A 22,176-nucleotide genomic window follows, 5' to 3' on the forward strand; every position below is an offset into this window, starting at 1 on the left:
ACTCGCATATTTTCTGAAGTGACATTTTTTTACTTTTTTTCAGATTTACCGTCATATTTATTTTAGCAATATTGTAATAAATTTTCTGTTGTGTAGTATTTCAGCCAATGCTTCAACAATGGCGTGTATACAATTTCGAAAACTTCGGACGCAGATTTTCGAAGTTTTGATCAGAAAATAAATTGGTATACCAAATTACATAGATAGAAATATCATTTATTATATGGATAAAAATGTCGATAAATACATATGTCGATTTCAATATCAGTAACAGTTTCAATAAATCTGTTGATAAATATTTCAATTACAATATCGATAAATAAACCAATAACAAAATAGACTATTATATCGATAAATATAACGATGAGATAGCTTCGCAAATCTCAAAATAGTCCTGGGGATTCTGAAATAATCTTAAAAATCCGGGTTTAATCCCGAGGACTCCGAAAACCTCTCAAATCCCTATCTAGTTCTCAAATTGAGATGAGATGAGTTTCGATGTGGTGAATTTAGGTATGGTGAGTCTCTATGTCTCTACATATATCCTGTCCTTTATAATTTCTTTATCAGTATCCCCATCCTCATATTTTTCTTCATACATATTTATCTTTATTTTTGACCGACTTCACAAAGACGAGGAGGTTATCTATTCGTCGGAATATTTTTTTATTTTATTTTTTATTTTTTTATGTATGTTACCGCATAACTTTCGACCGTGTCAACCGATTTCAATAATTCTTTTTTCATCGGAGAGATAGTGTCTCAGAGGTGGCTCCATACTAATCTGGTTTAGATCCGATTATTGGATCATGGAATATATATATATATACTTTTATATGAGAATTGAAATCGGTTTTTTTTTTGCTTAAAAATTACTTGTTACCGTCATGTTTATTATTTTCTTCATCTACATATGTACATATATATTCCCATTAACCTTTGCCCTAATATAAGTAAAGTGTTTAATCTTGCATTGCTCTTCGTTTTTGTCTTTATCTTTATGCATTTTTGTTTTTGTTTTTTTTTTTCATTTCCGCTATATTTGCCAATTTCCTCCCAACCAACCAAACGCCGCTAAAGAAGTTTCACTTCAAAAAATATATGTACGTCCATACATATGTACATGCTAGGTTTCAGGAATCTCGGTGTAGCATGAATTTGATTAGCACTTACTTATATAGTTAAATACCTGCATATAGCACTCCATCTCCAAAAGAGTCACAACTCAAGATTTGGCATTTTTGAGATTATGCGCTTAAAATGTACACAGAGCATTTATTTACCTTTCAGCAAAAGCTGTAGAAAATCTTTGTTATAATTTGTTAATAAAACCTAAGGAAAAGTCGCCCTTGCCCATATGATTATCATGTGCTAAGAAGTATTTTTCGCATTTTCTGGCAAAAATTGTTATTTTTAGTTGTGACTCTGTTGAAGACGGCGTGCGATATGCAGATCATTAATTTGAAATATATAAATGAAATTTTTTTTAACTCATAGCTAATTGTCAATGTACTGCCATGTAGGCATACTCTTAGGTACATATATATATACCCTGATTTTATGGGCCAGTAAGCTCGAGTGATACGCTCTTTATGGGTGACGAAATAGAATGCTAAATTACAGATTTTATAATCCTTCCCCTATTGATAGCAAATAAGAGCTATACGATTGCAGATAAGGAGTATGCTCCCAACGCTCCATCGCAGAATTTGTTCTATTTGTTCTACTTAACAAGCGGATCATGCTCGCACCTTTAAAAGCCAATACTTATGTACACATAAAACGATTATTTAATAGACGCAATAATTTTCTACGCAGTTATATCATTAAATAAAAGTTATAAAGAGAAATATTTTCGCTATTTAAGTAGAAGTGCTACTGACTATGAGCGTACTTATATTATTTCGTATGAATGTCAATATGTATGTATGTTAATATGAAAGTCACAACGCCAGTTTCTAAAGAACACCTGGATACGTGCTTTCCTACAAATATTCGTAAAACACTTTTGAATGCTCAAGAGTTTCTAACTACGAGTATTTTGGAGGCAATTTTGGCACATTAACCGCAAGGCTGAGTGTTATTTAGTTTTAAATGTTCCACCAACAGTTTGCAGTTATTGAATGAAAAGAAACGTTTATTTCCTTTGTTTTAGCACTAAAAACCGTAAACCTGCTCAGCTGCGAATAGACAGCGGCATCTGCAATTTACCTAAATAGGTATTAGGTGAGCACTCTCCACTCTAGTAAAGCGACACATCGCGTATTAAAAAGCTATTTAATGTATATTTTGACAAGTTTCAACCGCACGCAAATTGGTGAAAAAGTTTACATTTGCTCTAAATGGAAAGAAAGAAGGTGATAAATAGCTAGCTTACGTGAAGTCTCGAACGGAAATTCGGAAAAAAACGTGTCAGTTATGAGCTTTTGTTGTAAAAAGTGTATTTATGCTTTAAAATTATGATGAAAAGCTAAGGGAAATAGGTTAAGAGTAAACCATTTCACTAAGTTTTAAAAGCTTTACAGTTTCGCAATTCGCTTATGTACATACTTACCTAGATATCTATGTATGTATGTATGTAAATATGTAAGTTAATTAATTAACACGCGTTTATCCACCTAGGACATTGAAATTCTTAAGCTATGAGGGCGATCATGCCAACGAAAGAGCTAACTGATACTCTCGCGAAATTCAGAGCGTGCGGGGCCTATATGGCCATCCAGCAAAGGATATTCTAAAGAGCTTCAAAGAAGGACAGAAGACCCTCAATCTACAGCCCAATGGTGTATCTCAAAGGGAAAAATCAAATCCAGGAGATTTAAGACTTCTTCTCGTGAAGCTTCTGAGCGACATTTGCATACTCTGGGACTTTTTATTTCGCATTTGGACATTCAACCCCCATCCGATACTTAAAACTGGTACTGAAGGCTGCGGACGGCCAACAAAAGCCTTAAAAGTTTTGAATTTTTTTAACCATCTCAGTAAAAGCAGAATCTCACTTCAAATAAGTTTATGTAGTGTCTTACTTTGTCTTGATTGATTTATTGATCTGCTCGAGTCAATTGTGTGAAACCTTTCGCGGCTCCTCTTGTTCATCTTAGAAGAGCCCTCGCAGCTATTGAAATACTAAAAAAGATCAGATGCGAATGGTGTTAAAACTTCTATGGTTCAAAATTTTGATCCTAATTAATTATCGCAGTCAAAATTTTTTAAAATCCGGAGATGCTACGATTAGCGTGGAAACTACCATCATAATTAATTTAAGATATAAGTTCCGAGAAATAAGATTTTGTCGTTGTGCAATTGTTGGTAAGAGTGATTTCAGATTAGATTTTGTAGCTGACATTATAATCTCGTGTACCAAGTAAGTTATCTTTGTACTATTGTAACTCGCAGAAAGATTCCGTGGATCAAAAAAAATATATTCAAATCAAAGGGTTCGCCGATCATATCTTCCCTGGAATCCGGCCTGGCTCTCGACGGTCTGCACTAAGGTATCGACGAAAAGAAGACCTAAAATATTTATAATCCCTTCCAATACTACAAATAAATGTACATATGTGTGGTGTATGTGGCTACATACTACTTGACTTTTACGTGATGTGATTGACAACGATTTAATGAAGAAAACGTTTTTCTCAAATGCATACAAATCATACATAAATAATAATAGGTTTAAAAATTATAAGCATTACATAACACCGATGTGTTAGTCCCTTTACAAACTGTAATGGTTCGAAATTCGCCGGCTGCCGCAAAACATTAAGAGCAAATATTTCGTTCATTCAACTCAAATTCGGAAACCAGACACTCAAATGCACCAAATAAAATAAGGAAAAAATGAAAAAGCCATTCAAAACACTAATCGCTTCAAATAGAAGCACCTGCAAGAAAAGTGAAACGAGCATAAATCTCGAGCAGCAACATCCTTTCGCCGGCATTCTCTGCAGCACATCAATGTAACGGGTGATTTTTTTGAGGTTAGGATTTTCATGCATTAGTATTTGACAGATCACGTGGGATTTCAGACATGGTGTCAAAGAGAAAGATGCTCAGTATGCTTTGACATTTCATCATGAATAGACTTACTAACGAGCAACGCTTGCAAATCATTGAATTTTATTACCAAAATCAGTGTTCGGTTCGAAATGTGTTTCGCAAACCCAATTGCTGCGAACGGCGACGAATCGACATTTCACGGTCTTCAGCAACACTCTCAGAAACAGACGCAATATTCTCTTCTGTACGCACTGTACGCATTCGTGTGGTTGGTTTAATGTCCAATAAAGTAAACTGAGTGCGAAACTTGGTCACAATCGCATTAATTGTTTGCTCACTTGGTCGATTATGTAGACCATAAATCGGACGTAAAGCGAACCGAACACTGATTTTGGTAATAAAATTCAATGATTTGCAAGCGTTGCTCGTTAGTAAGTCTATTCATGATGAAATGTCAAAGCATACTGAGCATCTTTCTCTTTGACACCATGTCTGAAATCCCACGTGATCTGTCAAATACTAATGCATGAAAATCATAACCTCAAAAAAATCACCCGTTACTTGCATTGCTCTAACAACATCTTCGTGCAAAATACACACACACATCCACACTTTCGCTGCTATGAAATTCTCCTTACTTGCTGATAGTATTTCAGCTGTTATTATTGCCACTGTGCGCAGTGCTATTCCTTTGTTGGCTGTGATAAATCAGCAATTCATCATACATCATGTTGTTCACAATCCAAATGGTACGTGGGTGTGAGTAACGTATGTGCATGGATGTATGATGCATTTGTATTGTATGAGAGTATTGAGTGAGTATGGGTATTTCGCAACGTATGAAGTCTACATAAACTATGTATTACTTAGATAAAGTTTGTCCGTAGCAATGTGGCACATATCAATTTCGATATGTAATATTCATGCAAGTGTGTGTGTGTGTGTGTGTATGTACACCAACACATACATCGTCAGGCAGATTGAATCACATTTCATCAGTAGCACCTGTCATTTTCATATTTTCCGACAATAAAACTTGGGATTCAGCGCTTATTTATCCAACACAGCAAAAATAACAAAAGCAACGTGGATTATTTGATGAAAGCAATGACACCATTATAGCACCTGCAGCATTGCTTAGGAATTGCTGCAAACTCGAAGACTATAAAACGGATTTGGTTGAGATAAAAAACGAAAGGGAAAATCTAAATAAAATTATGTAAACTGATTGGAATGTTTCAAAGCTGTATTCGAATTTGAATTAAAAAAGAAAACTCAAAATATTTCGCTAGTGCCAAAAAGCGTGAAGAAATGCATATAAGTTAGAGCTATTTAATATCCATAGAGGAGGTCACTACTTATTAACTGAAAAAAGTGTGTAAAATTGCTATAGCGTTAATCGGCAGTTTAGATATTTATTAAATTGGCCACGAAAGAGTTTTAATAGGATTATAGAAATCCCAGTAAAGTCAGCTTCGTAAATTGTTCAGTAATGACGGTCTTTACTTGTCAGAAGTTTGCTCGTTTTGCTTATGATGAGATGTCCTAAAATCGTAACTCTTCCTCGTAATATTCTGAAAGTATTAAGTTCAGCCAAGCTATTAGAAGCTACTTTGCACACTCCCTCTCTCATTGCGCACATGTTCTGAGAGTTAAGTCCCAGTAAAAATTAACGTTTGGCACATGTTCTTCAAAATAGGTACGATTTATCTCTATTCTATCAATATAATACGTAATAATAGTAATCTGTACGTTATAAATATTAAAGAAAAGTTGATATGTGGGGTCTTGGTTAGAGCAATATAAACCAAAGCAACAATTTTTAGAATTTTTTTCTGTCTGTCTGCACGTTTGGAGCGTATCACTCGAAAACTGATGCATGGAATTTAATACACCGGTATATTTCTAGGAATCTAGCTGAAAGTACAGAAAAAAAAGTAATTAGAGAGTTGCCATTTGTAGGGAAATTTAAGTATATGTAAAATGATAGGATATTGCAATGTGACTTTCAAAGGAAGACGTTTCGAAAGGCTTAAAGCCGAAAATAGTTTCGTGGGAGATTGCCACCTGTTTGAAAATGTTAATTTAATTTAATTGACAGGATACATTAAAATTTCAGTATGAGTATCAAACTGAATATGTTTGGGAAATTTTACTGCCATAAATATTTTTAAAAAGGGTTGCCACATATTTTTTTTTTTTTAACTCATATATTTTATTGCGAGCTGTTTTTTTTACACTAAGCAGTATTTTAAATTTAAATACTAAACATGTAAATAATCATGTAGGGAGTGCACCCAGTGGCGCAACCATATTCTATTCGCAGGTATTCAATGTTATTAGAGATCTAATATTGTATTGATTTCCTTTTAAGTTGCTGGAATGAAAGTGTATGAGAAAAGAGTGTAGAAGTGCGAGGATTTGGATGATCATTATTTTTTTGCTTGATGCGCCAAGGCATGCTTTTTAGTTTCGGAAGCAACAGTAGGGATTTTAAGGTCACGGTGTATTTGGTTGTTTGTAATATAGAGCGGCGTGTTCACAATCATCCTAAAAGTTTTTGATTGGAATCTTTGGAGTATTTCTATATTGAAGTTTATTGTAGAGCCCCATAATTGTATTTTGTATGTCCATACTGGTTTTAAGACAGATGAATGGAGTAAGCGATTACGCCCGAGTGAGACTTGAGAATACGGGTTCAGTAAACAATGTAAATTTCTGAGATTCATTCCCAGTGCTTTGCGTTTAGTAAAAATATGAGTTTTCCACATACGCTTGCTGTCGAGATGCGTGCCTAAATATTTTGCGACATCACGCTGTGGAATATCCACGTTATTGAGCTTTACGGGCGGGCAGGTTTTCAATGTCTTATTGACTTGAAATGATGTAAATTTCTATGTCTCACTGTGGGGAAATTCAAAATTGTGGCTAAAGTCTGCGCTACCATAGCGTGGTGCTTATAGACATTTTGGGGAAGCCGCCGAAATTTTTCTTGCTGAAGTGCAAATCAAGGCAATTCAGGTTGGGCTTCGTCTTCTGGAAATAAGAGACTAATGCTTGCAAACCACAGCCTTTTGCAATGGATATAAAGTAAAAATTCCTTGAAGGGAACAATAGCCACAGGACGTGCGGGTACTCACCGATTCTATTTATTTCTACACCGACGGATCCAAAATGAAAAAAAAGTTGGGGAGGGAATGTATTCGGAACAACTGGAAGCATAGAAGTCGTTCCACCTACCAAACATCTTCAGAGAAATAGGAAATGCGTAATATTGCAATTTTTATTCCCCACCTTAGTGGTAAAGCCTGCTCACTATTCAATCAACGACCCGTTCGTTTTATTGTTTTTATGATAAAAAATTACCTCCGTCCGTAAAAGAAGAAATGCCCATATACATATATGAGCAAATCTCACCCCGACTGGTGGTAAACCTATCTCAGAAAATGTATTGTCTTCAGTTTTTTTTATAAAGAACAAGATTCCATTGGGAAATTGTATTTAAATGAAAACTTAAAAACTATATACTAAAAAATGTAAAACTAACCACTCAGGCTCACATAACCGTAGTTGCGTATGTAAAGTATTCGCCCCGTAGAACCATAAGCGTTCATTTAAAATGTTTATCCGAACGCCTTAACTTAAAATTCATTTATTTAAAAGTAATTAAACATTAGCGTGGAATGCTTTTCCACATTAATTCCTTTATATGTATAAAAATTTTAGAATGAATTTCCAGTTTGCCAATAAAAATTAAAAAAAATGGAATTTTAGATTCTCAAATCATAGTCACCTTTTACTCAATTAAATTTTTTCACTTTGTGACACACTAATTTTATTACACTATATTCATTCGTTTTGGAAAGGAGAACATTTTCACAATTTAATTTTAAAATCTGCAAGTATCTTAAACTTTCAAAATGGATGTTAACTCTCAGAAATAACAAAATAGCTGCGACAGATATTCTGCATGCTGCCATTTTTTAATTTAGTGGCACACCCTTGAAACTTCACAGTTATGCTATATTTGATGTCAACATCCATTTCCTCTAATTTAAACATTCTATTTGAAAACTTCCCAAAGTTATTATTACAAAATACATTTATAATTTTTTTGACTGAAAATGAAAAAAATGGTAATTTCGGTTCTTTTTCGCCTAAATAAACGTTTTAAGACTAAAATAGTTCAAATACTTCATTTATTTTTATTTTACTTTTTTCTCGAACTCCACTGCTGCAAATAAATGCAAGAAAAATGCTTTAGCGTTTTTTTTTTTCTGTCGAGAGAAGGGAGTGACACTTAAAAAAACAACTCGTGGGATTTTCTCATATTCATACGTATGTACGCATTGACATTTTAACATCTACATTTTGCCAGCAACTACCAAAATTCACTTTTAACTTTAAAACTCCGTACGAAAAATTATCAAATTTCTGTAGGAAAAATCAAAAACGATTACCTTGAATATAAGTGTATGTATATCATAAAAAAGTGTTATATACCAAGCTATGTTTTACGTAAATACTCACATATGTAATTTTGTTTATTTTTATATATTTCTATCTTTCCACCACTACATCTGGCTAATTTTGTTCAACTAATTCTAGAATAGCTACACACGTACGTACATATATACTATCCATGCATACATATTCATAAAATATTCATACACACAAATTTTATTAATAAGTTTATGCAAACCCCCATATCCCAGCTTATTGCTTGAGTAATGCAGCTCTTGAGCTAAAACTCAAAATCTGCAAAAATATTTATCAGTAGTAAATAATATCTCCTGTACGGATTATTATATTTACATATATGATTCGAATCATTCTGCATGATGAAACATGAAGTATTTACAGGCGATGTATAAGCATTTTCAGCAACTAAGCAGCCAATGGAAAAGGCAGTGAAGCAAACATTTTTATTCTGCACATGTTGCTGCTACTCTATACTACTATATTTAATGCCGACGAGTCATCGAGATCGTCATATCCTCTTTAATGGTTATAAGCGCATTTGTATTTAAGCCAATGACAGCTGATGGGCTTGTCCAAATGGAGATATGGCTGAGTTCCATTGCTTGATATGTGCAAACATACATACATACATATGATATGTGCATGTGTTATTTAGTATGGGAACAAATGACATTTGTCTACATACATATCTCTTTGCCAAAATCACTTCTAGCCAAAGCTTAATTAATTAATCCTTGGACCGAGCGGACATGTTAGTGCGTATTTTTTGTAATTATTGAAATAAATATGACAATGGTTGGAACGTGCAAACAAAAAATGACAAAAGAGGATGAACGATCATGGTAATGGTTTAATGACAGGATATATAAAAGTTGATTAAATAAGAGCTTTATACCTAATGCGCTTTATTGTTTCCTCTTGTGGAGTTTAATTTGAGCTTATATATACTTATGTGTATGTATATATGTGCTTAACAATATACTTAAGTAAATAATATACATATTTATATTAGGCCGAATTGGTTCTCAAAGCAAGGAAAACACTTGCCATTACCCTCTTAATTTTCAAACATAATGCTAATTGCATTTTAAAGATGAAATAAAATTATGATGAGTATTTAAGAGAGCTATAAATATTATTATAAAAAACTTCACAATTTAAAAAAAATATGGTTAATGCGATTTAATTTATTCGGTTCGAAACTGAGATAATTTAATTTGCTTGAACGGTTATTTCAGAAACCCACCAAGCGCCAAAATGTGCGAAAACGAGCTAAGAACGAAATATTCTTTTTTTGTTTAATTCAACGATAACTCTGTTTGCCAATAACACAAAAAAATAACGAATAAGAATGCCATTTACCGCAGAAACCCGTTAATTTTTTTTTCTCTAAACCGCGGGTTTCTGACGGTGTCTGAAATAATCGATGATACTTGAAGTCAGTATGAAATTAAATGAATATATAGTACCAATTCAAAGCGCTTATCCACGCGCTTGTTTCTTGTGGCCTAGTGAATAAAATACCCTTAAAAACTAGCCGATTAGCACCGGATGGTGGAAAAATAATTAGTAAAATTTTTTTTCACAACCCATCCTAATGTGTAGTATACGTTTATGATGAATTAAATGAACGCGTTCAGAGCTACCCGCAATTAACTTTGAGTGTCTAACCAAACAAAGCTGGCGGCCAAACGGCGGAAAATACGTACACACAAACATAGCCAAATAAACAAAAATTTGCGTCGAAATTTAATAAGTAAAAATTGGAGTACCCCCTAAGCTAATAAATGCGCACACGAGATATTTATAATACATCCTGGCCCAGCAACACTTTTGCCTTCGCTCGTTGTATGTAATTGCCAACCTTTTATTTTTATTTTTTTCACATACATCTAATATATTCATACATACATATGTATGGATGTACGTACATATGTACATAATAAATAATAATTCACACAAAAGCGCTGCACTATGTAACAAAAGGGCTAAAAATAATTAAATTCACTTAAATGAAGCTAGAAAAGTTGTGTACGATAACCTAAAGCTAGATTTTAAACTTATTTGTAAATTCTCTTTTTTTTATATTTCCAACGATTTCGACATACATGGTACTAACTGGTAACTAATGATTTTAAAAAAGGGATAATAATTATTATAGAAAATTGGATATTTGTCCATATACTGTGTACACATAGACGAAAATGGTACATGCAGTAAAAGTTTATATTCCCTAATGGTTTAAAAATTTCCAAGTAACATTAAATGCGTGTATATTTTTTCGATTCACAAAAGCAAGGAGATATTAATTTTCAAAAAAAAACAAAACTCCCTGCACTTGTGGAATCCGTTCATATTTCCCGAAATACCTTCCTTTTGTATTGTATGCGCTTAATTATGTCCATGTCGTTAAAAAGCTCAAACAGTTCGTCATTCCATCTTCTCCTACGTCCGTTGTCCACGCGAACAGGGCCGTAGATCTTGCGAGTCACGTCTGTCTATTTTGTAATGCCTCTGACCTTCTTGTGCTACATAATCGTATACATGATTCTTGCCTCAGCTGCTACAAGAGTTTTTGAGTCTTTCGTGATGATTGTTCTTTTTTATGGACGTACATACATATTTAGATATGTTTCATCGATTTTGGCGTTCCTAATTTATTTTCAAATATGTCAAATTAAATCCGAAACACGGAGCGAATGTGATTTCTACCCATATCGAATCAAATTTAGTGTTCTATGCCTCCGATAGCGCCATCTCCATACGTTTCTCAGTGGTCAAACTATTCGTGTCGAAAACGTCTCAGGTACAATCTGAAGCAAGCGTGGCCTGTAAGCACTTAAGTTAACTTCGCCGTGGGATCATTAGATCCATTCTTCAATATTTGAGATACATAAGTCTATGCTCCCATTTCTTCTGATAAATGTCTAGCACGAGTGTTTTTAGCTGAAAGCGTTAATTTACGAGGCGAATGATGGCGGGATGGATGGGATACAAACAGTTGTAGTGCAGCGTCTCCGGATGCTGTACGATATGCGAAGCCAACTCTTAGTGCACATAGTCGGTAGATTGACTTGAAACTGCGAATATATTACTTTAGGTTCGCTGCTTAGCTCTATACATGTGCGTGGGTTTGCGAGGTTGTTTTTGCTCTCAGATATTTAGCATAATTTGTAAGAGGGCGCAACCCACTTTACTCGCTCTTCCGCAGACATATACAATGCTAATCTCGCGTCAATTATTACGCCAAGTCATTTTATGACTGGTTTTATGTAGATTTCACAATCTCAAAGTGGCAGTATGAGGGTCTAGAAGACTCTCAAGCCATTCACACTCTGAGTTGGGGGTAGTGCACTTAATTTTCAGTTTAAACTAACAGCAAACATTTTCACCACCATTCTTGATCTTTAGTGGTGAATTGCAAAATATCAGCCTCACTATACAATAGTGATACTGAAATAAAAAAACATTTCCAGTAAAATCGAATAGTGTAAAAACAAAACTAACACTAACGTTGGTGAATCACAGAAACTTTTCATTAAATTGAAAGACTTAGTTCAGTTTATTGCATCGTAAGTAGTATGTATGTTCATGCGGCATATGAAATTTCGGCTCGAGAAATTTTATGAGCACTAATTTTTTAATGTTTAGTGAAAATATTTTCAAAGCTTATATGTAGCGACTACCAGAGCTGTTAAAGAATGCAGTCATTTTTAACTAAATTATTTACTATTGAAATGCCTGGTGATTGCAATAATTTTTGGTTAGTCCTCACTAAGACTGAAAAAAATTAGTCTTTATTCTTTTTTTTTTTTTGATTTATGATTCATAAATCATTGTTTAGTCATTTCTTGTTAATCACTTGAGTTTTGCAATTGGAGTGCATTCTTTTAATCACTTTTTGTTTGTCATTTGATTTCAGCCATTGGAGTGCATTCCTTTCTATAGCTATAAGACGGAATAAGAACGAGGGAAAAAAGTTTTTGTCCATAAAAATTGCCAATATATTTATTAAAATACTGTTCGATTGTCCTGATTCTTTCTCTATTTGGTCTAGTAAGTACTGTGCTTTCCTATGAACCTACAATTAAATTAATAAAAACAAAAGATATAAGTAAAAAACGTTGCTTAATTGAACAAAAACTTTATTTTTATTTGTTATTTAAATTATTTTTTCCGCCAAAATACCACTGTGCGCCGCCCAAACAGGATGATATAAGACTAACACGTATCTCCATATAAGCTTTTAACAAAGCTTATATGTACATACTCCTCCTACCATCAATTTACTACATACATAACTACTCTACACAACTTCACAATTAATATATGAAATTAAGAAAAATGTTTATACAAATTAGAAAGGATACTCAAAGGACTCATATGTCGGCATGATGTACTCTCTTACGGGTATGCACATTAAGCGCTAGACAGTAATCTCATGCAATTAATCGAAAACACAACACACAGTTTGAATACATACATATGTACATATGTATGTACGTATATGCATACAAGTTCGCTTTTCAATTTAATTGTGCGCTTACACTTACTCGTCCATGTAGTATTTACATGTGTGTATGCTATGCATACTTATATACATATGTATGTACATTAGGGTGCTTTATTCGGCGACTATTTTTATTTTTTGACTCCCACCTCAAAATTGTGTGGGAAATGCCTAAATAAAATTTTCCTGAAAATTTGAGCCCTCATTTATTCCCATTCGAAATACACATCAAACTTTTATTGTTTTTCTTCAAAATTCTATACCTCAGAGGCATTTTATGGTATAATCTTAATATTAAGAGCTCAAATTTTCAGGGAACTTATTTTGAGGTATTTCCCACAACAGCACCCTAATGTACATACGTAGATAAACACTTGTGTCAATACGCACAAACATATTTGCATACAAAAACACACATATGTAAATATACTATACACATTTGTATATGCGTATATTAATATTTTGAGTCCAAGCAGCCACTCAAAGACCCTGCTCATTCAATTTGCACATGCATACATATTTATCTAAGTATGTACCCGGCAGAAAAGATTGCGGGATTTCTATAGAATATATAACTTGTAGTTAGCTACAAAAAGCTAACTTGAAACAAGTGGACAAGTAGTGCAGGAGTAAAGCTTTAGATTGTTTTCTTTAAACGTGTTTCTATTGAAATATCCTGCAATTCGCAAATACTTTTTCGAATTGAGGACAAATAAAAGGAAGATCGAAATTTCATATTTATTATTATTTTGAAGTTATATCTGACGGAGTTCGAATATGGGACCACCTACAGCAGAATATGGAAACGAATATAAAATGTAATAAAATAATTAAAGTAAATAAAAAAACATAAACAATTTTTTTGTTTTTCCTATTAATATTTTATGTCCAAAAGTAGTTGACTATTTCGCGGACTTCGCCATAGAAATATAGTTAGCTTTCGTCAAAGAAAATATACAGATAATAAGTGACTTTTAGCTCCTTCCTAATCAACTTAAAGTTAGCTTATAGTTAGATACGTTTCCTGCAAGGTAAGCACATACATACATGCATATGTATTTCATACAAAAAAATTTGTTATATTATACTTGCACTTGCTGTGAAAAAAATTATTAGAGTATATTTACGAGCACTTCAAATTTACACAGAAAAATTAAATGAACCCTTGCTAAAGGAAGATAAGGTCCTTAGGGTCAAATGAAACCACTTCACAGGGCGAGGTTGGTTTAAAAGCCATTGCCTGTTTCAGTGTTTACTTATGTGTGTTTATAAGTAAAAAATGCGTAATAAAAATGCTCAGTATTTTAATTAAAATAATATATTTATTTTTCTGCGCAGGTTTTAAAATAAAAGTAAATAGATTCTCACGTTTTTACTTTTTGATCGGGATTTTTTTAGCGGGATTTTGATGCTGTATGTACTGAAAGTGTGTCATAAAAATGCGTATGTACATATGTACGTATGCAGCTATAGCCTCAGGCACATACATAAATGATAACTCAAAAAAATACTTTCTTCAGGAAATGTTCCTAAACATTTGTATAAGATGCTTATATTAACGAGACTTTTGTAATAAAATAAATGCGAGGTGAAATTCTGATGCGAGCCTTTCAAACTTTAAAAACTCTTCAATTGACTGAATAACGGCCATATTCTTATTTGCTTTGTAAAAAACTTGATTCAAAAATGTAAGAGATTGGGTCTTTCTCCCAAAGTCATATCCTGGTTCTATGAAACCATAGCGAAGCCCACTATATTTTATGGATTCCTCGTCTTTTGTAATGCACTGAAGAAAGCTACGCTAGTTAGTAAGTTGGAGGAATTGCAACGAGCTTCATTCCAGCACTTTGGTCCAATACTACCCTGGCCCTTTACACTATGCTTGAATAACAAGTATCAATTCTTGTCTAGACTGGCACCAGTCAATGAACGAGTGGACGTGGATGTGTCGAAGCTTGACTGAATGGTCAGTACAGGGATCTTTTCCGAGAAGTACTACATAAACCTTCAGCTTCAGTACCGCTGTAGTGCTTTCCAGGCAGAGATTGCTGTTGTTAAGTAAACAGTTTATTGGCTGCTATTGTGAGCGTTGGCGGTTAAGGAAGTTAAAATTTACTCTAACAGCTGGGTGACAATCAAACAGTTGGGTCAAGAATGGTCAAATAAATAATTGGGTATTGTTATAGCGAATCCTCTGCAGATAAGCAGAGCTTTCCGATCGAAAAATATAGTTTTTTAAGAATTTTATACCATTTCTACGAAAAGTTTTTTTTTTTTATTTCAAAATAAAACATATGGAAGTATTTTTTCGGTAAAGAACAATCCTAGAAAACAACCTGAAAACCATTTTGAATCGTAAAAGGTTTTTTCCGTTATTTATGTTACCCGAATACAGATCCTCCAATGGAAACTTCCGCTACACTTTTAATGACACTTGAAAAGTTTGTTGTATGTTTTGTTTCTTTGTTGCATCATTACGTCTTATGCCTTTGTGTAGCTTTGCAATTGCAATTTAAGTCTGTCTACAGTTGTTTATTTGGCGGTCTATGTACTTGCATACATGCATACGTACATATATGTACATATGTTTAACTCCATAAGTAGTTGGTACGCACTCTCTATCACGAATTACGTCTATGCCTTTAAGAGGCAAGTTTTTATCGCCAACTTTGTTTTTTTTTTTGGGCGCTTTGGAACGATATGCCATTGCCTAGTAAAAGTGCGAAAAACTTTGCACTTAATCTATTCAAAAGTTGGCTTGTTTCATAAACTTCAGCGCACGAAGTCTTTCCGCCAACTCTTCCAATCGCATTTGTTACTCATTCCATTTGCATTTTAGAACTTCCACCTCGAACAGACTTAAGCTACGTCACTTTTGTGCTTAGCAAAACCAATGATCAGCGGTGAATGGCAAAAAGGCGCATTACTATATAATTTTGTTGTTGGTACAGTTGACTTAATGTGCAACACCATGCAACGCTCCAACCAACAAAAACACAGTGCACAACAACAACAAAGCAATTACAAAAAAAAAATAAAAATAACGCATAAACTGCAATCATCATGTCCCCTTTCGCAGTCATTCACCCAGCCAGTAGTCACATATTAGCAGCCAGGCATGGAGGGGAAATAATATTGTGCACCACAAACTTTCTTTCAAGTTGGCGCACAACGAATGACAAATCAAAAATGCATTCAAATGCGACGCAACCGACATTTCCATAGCATTCACATTCCAAACGAACATATTGCCGCAGGATGGTTGCAACGCGACCGGGTAGTAGTTTGAGTGGCGCGTAAAACTTTACGCTTTAATGTAGATCACTTTCTTTACTACTTTGCTTCTTAGCTGGGCTTTTTTTTTCTTTTCCTGCGACACGCTGCGTCTGCTGCCACTTTCAATTGTACAAATGCTTGCATGAGTTCACTTGTGAATTTGTGCTTGTGTATGTATGTATGTGCACTTCTCAAAGTGTGAAAAATGAGACTTGTACGTTTTATCACGCCCACTAAACGCGTTCATTCGCTTAACCACCCTAAAACTGCCAAAAATTTCCACCCACACAAATCGGCAGAGGTGATGGTGTCGCCGTAATTTGTGGTTTACTCAACTTTTCGACGTGCCTCTGCTAAGCAAACACACCTACATGTGTACATATATAAGTATGTATGTACATGCAAACATTAGCAAGCCACCATGCATACAAGCACTACCATAGCTACATATATACATAGCATATTTGTATGAAAAAAGTCAACGTCACCTAAAGTGTTGGAAAAGTTGCTCATAAGTATTTCAATTGTTGTTGTTATCCATTGGTGTTGTTGCACTATTTAATGGGAAAAGTGCCAAGTGAAACTGCATTAAGAACTCTATGCCGCTAGCAGTGCGCTGCAAAGAAATGCAATCAAGTGCGCGAAAATTTTCACGGCAGCATTTGAATGACACTGAAATGGTATTCTTTATAATGCCAGATTGTTTTAGGATTTCTTTTTTTTTGGGGAAGGGTAGGAAGGAATTTTGGCAGCTTAAAATTTTCTTTGGCAGAAACTTTATGTGGGCGCTTGTATGTGTATGGGCACCTGAGGGGTTTTAAATGATTTTTAATGTGTCGCTGCATTGCAGCAGAGTTTCGCCAAGAATTTACATTAAAACTGAAGAATTTTTGGCTTTTAAAATTTTAAAGCAATCATCCTGATAGTGGAAACTAAAGTGCGTGATAAAGGAAATATCGGAGGTAATAAATGGAATTACACTGCTGCAATCAACAATCCTTATAAGTGGAAGGCTTAGGTTTTATGTATGAGAGTCATGCCAATTTACACTACTCCATTAGTCGTTTATATTCATCAAAACTACAGTAAACGATACTATGGCTTGTATGCAATTTTTCCTGAGGAAATGACTGCTGCGAGTTTTTTTCAGTTACATGTAGTAATATACACTTGGTTATTTTTCTCATCACAATTCTTTTAATGCCTTTTCCATGACATTAGTAAAAATAATTTTTTTCATGCATAGTAAAGTATTCTAGGGTGTTTATATTATTTGTTCGGATGAAATACGATAGGAATAAGGTTCTTCACATACTTGCTCTAGTTGGAAATTCCACATTAGATACTTTTTTTTTTTTAAATAAGTTAGATGGTGTGTTCATTGTATTTAATAGCTATTAAACAGAACGCGTATCGGTTTTTGGCAAAAAGCAGTTTTTCGTACTTACAGAAATAACATTTTTGTCCTTCGAATTTGATAAAGAACACTTCAAAGCAAATAACGGTGTACTTTTCTTTGTAAAAAAAATTAACGACAACTGCTTAGAAGATGGTCAAATCGATTTTTTAGTCTGGTTATTTAGCTATTTATTTTCGAACAACCATATTTAAATTAATAATTAAAAAAAAATTAAAAAAAAACTAGTAAATTAAAAAAGTAATTACTTTTATTAAAATTAATTAATTTTTTTAAAAGGCAAATATATACTTTTGACAACTTTTTTTGAAATTGATTGATCGTTTTGAAATTTTAAGACTTTTGAGTTTATTTCAACAATTTCATATTGCGATTTTGGCAGTTTCTGAGAAATTAGCTCTTTTCTAGGTATTCTTGATACGGTCAGTAGTGAAATATTTATCATTTGGAGGGACAGCTTTATAAAAAGAGTAAACAAAAGGCTTTTTACTGCAATGACTGCGCCTTTTAACTTTTAAGCAGACCAATTTGTGAATTCATGTCTTTCAGCATTCCAATTTAATAAAATCTGGCAATATTAAAAAAAAAACGCTGTATATCGTCACCTGAGTGGCTAGTCGATTTATCCCGGCAGCCAGTTGGAAAACGCTCTATCTCAGAGAACTTTTCAAGAACTCCCTACCTCAAAATTTGGTTGAAGAATGCCTTATCCCGGAATTCTCTTCAAAAACGCCCTAGCTCCTCAGCTGAAAATACATTGAAAATCTGCTAAGATAGGGCGTTTTTCAATAAAATTCTGAAATACGGCGTACTTTGAAAGTTTCCTGAGACAGCGAGATGTCCAACTGGCTGCCGTGATAGGTCGATCTTTCACTCAGGTATCGAGGGGACAATTCAGTTATTATTGAAGTTATTGAGGAGCAGCTAAAAAAGGCATCAGTGGCTTTTCTAGCGCTGTAAGATCAGCATGGAGAAGAGATCAGACTTTATGAAATCATAATAAAGCCAGTCATGTTATGTGCGGTCATTGTCTGGCGGAGTTCACTAGAAAAATCTTCTGCTGACATTGCGGTAAAAGTCGCCGCAGTTCGGTCCGCTATTAGACTTCAAAGCTCTGCGGTCTCCCTCAGTCCGGTGTACGAGCACTCGACAATTCTCAAAATGTAATGTAATAATGTACATTATGTTATTCTGTTTTCCTTGGTCTTCATTTTTATTTTTATCTCTATCGATAACAAAATCGATAGTAACATCCCACAAAATATCGATAACAAAACCAATAAAAATATCGATAACAAAATCAACAAAAATATCGACAACAAACTTGATAAAAATATCGATAACAAAATCAATAAAAATATCTAAAACAAAAATCGATTACATATTCGATACAAAATTTCTAAAAACAAGAATATCGATAAAAAGATTGACAAAAAAATCGATAACAAAACCAATAACAATATCGATAAAAAATATCGATAACAAAATCTTTAAAAATATCGATTACAAAAGCGATAGCAAAACCGATAAAAATGTCGATAACAAAATCCATTATTATATCGACAATTCCCAAGAAAATCGATAGCAAAGTCGGTGGCAACATTGATAACAATTTCGAAAACAAAACCAATAAAAATGTCGATAAGTCCCGAATATCCCGAAAATCTCTACAATTCAAAATAGTTCCCATATTGAGACTGTGTCTCTATCAATATCAAGTTTTTGTTAAATTCATACCATGTGCATATACTCAAGAAGCACTTGTTTCAGCTCCAACCATGTCCGTTGCACAATTTCCGTTGAATTTGTCAATTTACTTCCATCTCCGCCGTATCCGCCTCTAGGTACGCCACTCTGTTGAGGTGTGTAGATAGTATACTCCAACATGGAGAAACATCAATACCGTTTCAGCTTTTGACATATGCTTCTTCTTCGGACAACTATTTGCTGCTTAATTGGCCATATCACAAAAGTTACAGATTTCCATTTCAAATCCCATGCGATCTCCTTACATTTCCTCTTTTTTACTTCTAACTAAATTGTTGGCAGGAAGACGCAATGAAGTTGCAACTAATCATTTGTGCATATCAAATGCAAACTTGTTAGCCGAAAATTCAAGTAATTTCCGCTTTCAACAAATGCAATTCACAACAGGACGTATTGCGGCCAGCTGCACTCAACATACCACTGGCCGCCTGGCCAACATACATTTACATAGTATTTACATGCATGTGGCACACATAAAACGAGAAGCACAGCCAAAGTATAAACTTAAACTGAAAATAAGTCAAAAATGGAAAATCAAATTACGAGAGTGAAACAAGACAAACTAGTGCAAAAACTAGTGCAAGGAATAAACTCGTAAAATAAATGAAAAGGAAAAACTTAAAACCAACAACAGCAGTTAAGCAACAATAAGCACAATTTGAACAACAAGAACTGAATGCGCTACTAACGACAGCCAATGTAGTAAATGTTGGCCATTAGTGGCAGGAAAAAGCAAACCGACACCGGTAGCTAAGCAACAACAACATACACCTGCAAAGCAATATTAAGCCCATGAAAAAAAAAAACCTAAAAATATGCTAGCCAAAGAAAATCACCAAGGAAATATTTGCAAAGGCAAGGCCAAATCAGTAAATGGAGAGGACGCTTATAAGAAGTAAAATCGAGGGGTAGAACTGTGCACAGGTGAACTTGAGTTAGTTACAAGTGATACATAGATGCAATGCTTGTAGGTGTTGCTTGTGGCTGCATCGGAAATGCACACAATCGCCACAAAATGTGGGCTAAAGCAACAGCAGCAGCAGCAGCAGGAGTAGCAAAAACAAATTTTCTACGTCAACTTCAGAGGCCAGTAACGTGCAACAGTAAATAACAAACCTGTTGACCAAAAATTGTCGACAACAATTGCATATTTCCCAAAAGTATAGCACAGAATAGCCAAAAGAAAATAAGAAAATAGATTTCTAAATGCAAAAAAAAAAAATCATGTTGTTGGCACTTGCAGCAGGCAAAGTTGCAGCGTGGGAGTAAAAAAGCAACAAAAAAAAAAACAATAGGTAAAAAAATAAGAATAAAAAGTAAGCTAAAATATGTAAGAAATTTCGTCAGGCATTTCTCAAGGCAAACAACAAATTGCGCTTATTGCCAGCGTGCGCGCCCTCGCCCACATGCATACTAAGTTTTATCATGAACTCTGGTTGTACGCTGTGGCGCCCACATAATGTGGCACGTGCACCGGAAAAATGTCAAACGATAGGATATCGCATGGTGATCGCGTGCGAATGCAATTTATCCACAATTGCTGGCAATGTAAGCCAAAAAAGCACACACACACACCACACAACAAAGCAACAAGAATAAGCGCGCTACATCAAAGCAATAGCAATTGCAGCAACACAAGTTTCGTTGATTGCAACACAAACAATGTAATGAATTGTCAAGTATGGCTGGTAATGGTTGTGGCAACACCAGAACTTGCCGATATGTACTAACTGGCAAACAGTTGCGAGTGCGGGTTGCATGTGCTTTCGCGTGGAACTATTGTTGTTGTTAGGGTATTCTGGTTTCAGCTATCAGCCAGTGTCTCGGCAAAAAGGTGGCACACCTTTGTATGCATGTCCTTGCTGCTTTCGTTGCGTTTTCTTGATTTCAACAACCTTTTTATTCTTCGCTCACCTACTTATTGCATTTCTTAGTGTTACTTTACTCTTCGTTTTTTTTTGTAGTTTTTATTTATTTTTTATTTTTTTTATTGTCTACTGTTGACTGCGGCGCGAATACTTTTAAATTGAGCTTTGAAATTTTCTTCAAGCAATAAACGAAAATGAAATTAATTTTAACCAGTGACTACAAGGAGGGAAGTAAGAATACTTTTACCATAAATTCAACCTACTTGTTCGCTTCCGTTTGCTGTCTACACGCGATAATGAGCAGATAGTTTCCTTTATGCATTTTTATTATAGTTTGGTACTAGGCACAATGTAATTTAAGAAGGGATAAATAATGGTTGGTAAATTTAATACCCAAAAGCATGACAAGTTGCCAAGATGTTGCCATGCTACAGCGGCCGTACTTTTCAAAAGCAACATTGGTAAAGCCATCATCGTCAACGACGAGCGCTACAGTACGAGATGGCAACCGAATTATTTTGGCCAAACGTGAACATAATGAGATAAGGAAATAGTAGAACGGCGTTACGCACCATATAGCTTGTCAGTGTAATAATAATTTGAGGTAATGATGATCTCGCGCAGAGTTGACGTAAAATATTCACAAAGATCTTGCGATTTAGCCCCGCTAGTATTTTGCTTATTAGGGTTCCAGATACAACAGATCTGTGCTGATAAGTTGCTGTTCATGTCCGTCTACCTCTCTTTTTACAGTTTTTTTATACCCGAGCGCACTTGTGCACAAGGGTATATTAATTTTGTTCACATAACGGTTGTTTGTAACAGCCAAAACGAATCGAGATAGATATAGACAAATG

The 22,176-nt window shown here is 34.4% G+C and overlaps 1 protein-coding gene and 1 long non-coding RNA gene across 2 annotated transcripts in view; both read left to right on the forward strand.

The window, feature by feature from the left end:
• LOC108360776 (nucleolysin TIA-1) overlaps nucleotides 1-22,176 on the forward strand; it is a 184,592-nt gene that overhangs the window by 91,220 nt on the left and 71,196 nt on the right. The gene's annotated exons all lie outside the window — the stretch shown is intronic.
• Nucleotides 13,430-22,176, forward strand: part of LOC108360777 (uncharacterized) — a 20,307-nt gene continuing 11,560 nt past the window's right edge. Inside the window, exon 1 of the long non-coding RNA XR_001847179.1 lies at nucleotides 13,430-13,440. This is a non-coding gene — a long non-coding RNA (uncharacterized LOC108360777). The remainder of the gene's footprint in view (nucleotides 13,441-22,176) is intronic.

This window comes from Rhagoletis zephyria, unplaced genomic scaffold, assembly GCF_001687245.7.
Source record: "Rhagoletis zephyria isolate East Lansing unplaced genomic scaffold, Rhagoletis_zephyria_1.1 Rzeph_scaffold_00626, whole genome shotgun sequence".
Classification (NCBI taxonomy): Eukaryota; Metazoa; Arthropoda; class Insecta; order Diptera; family Tephritidae; genus Rhagoletis; species Rhagoletis zephyria.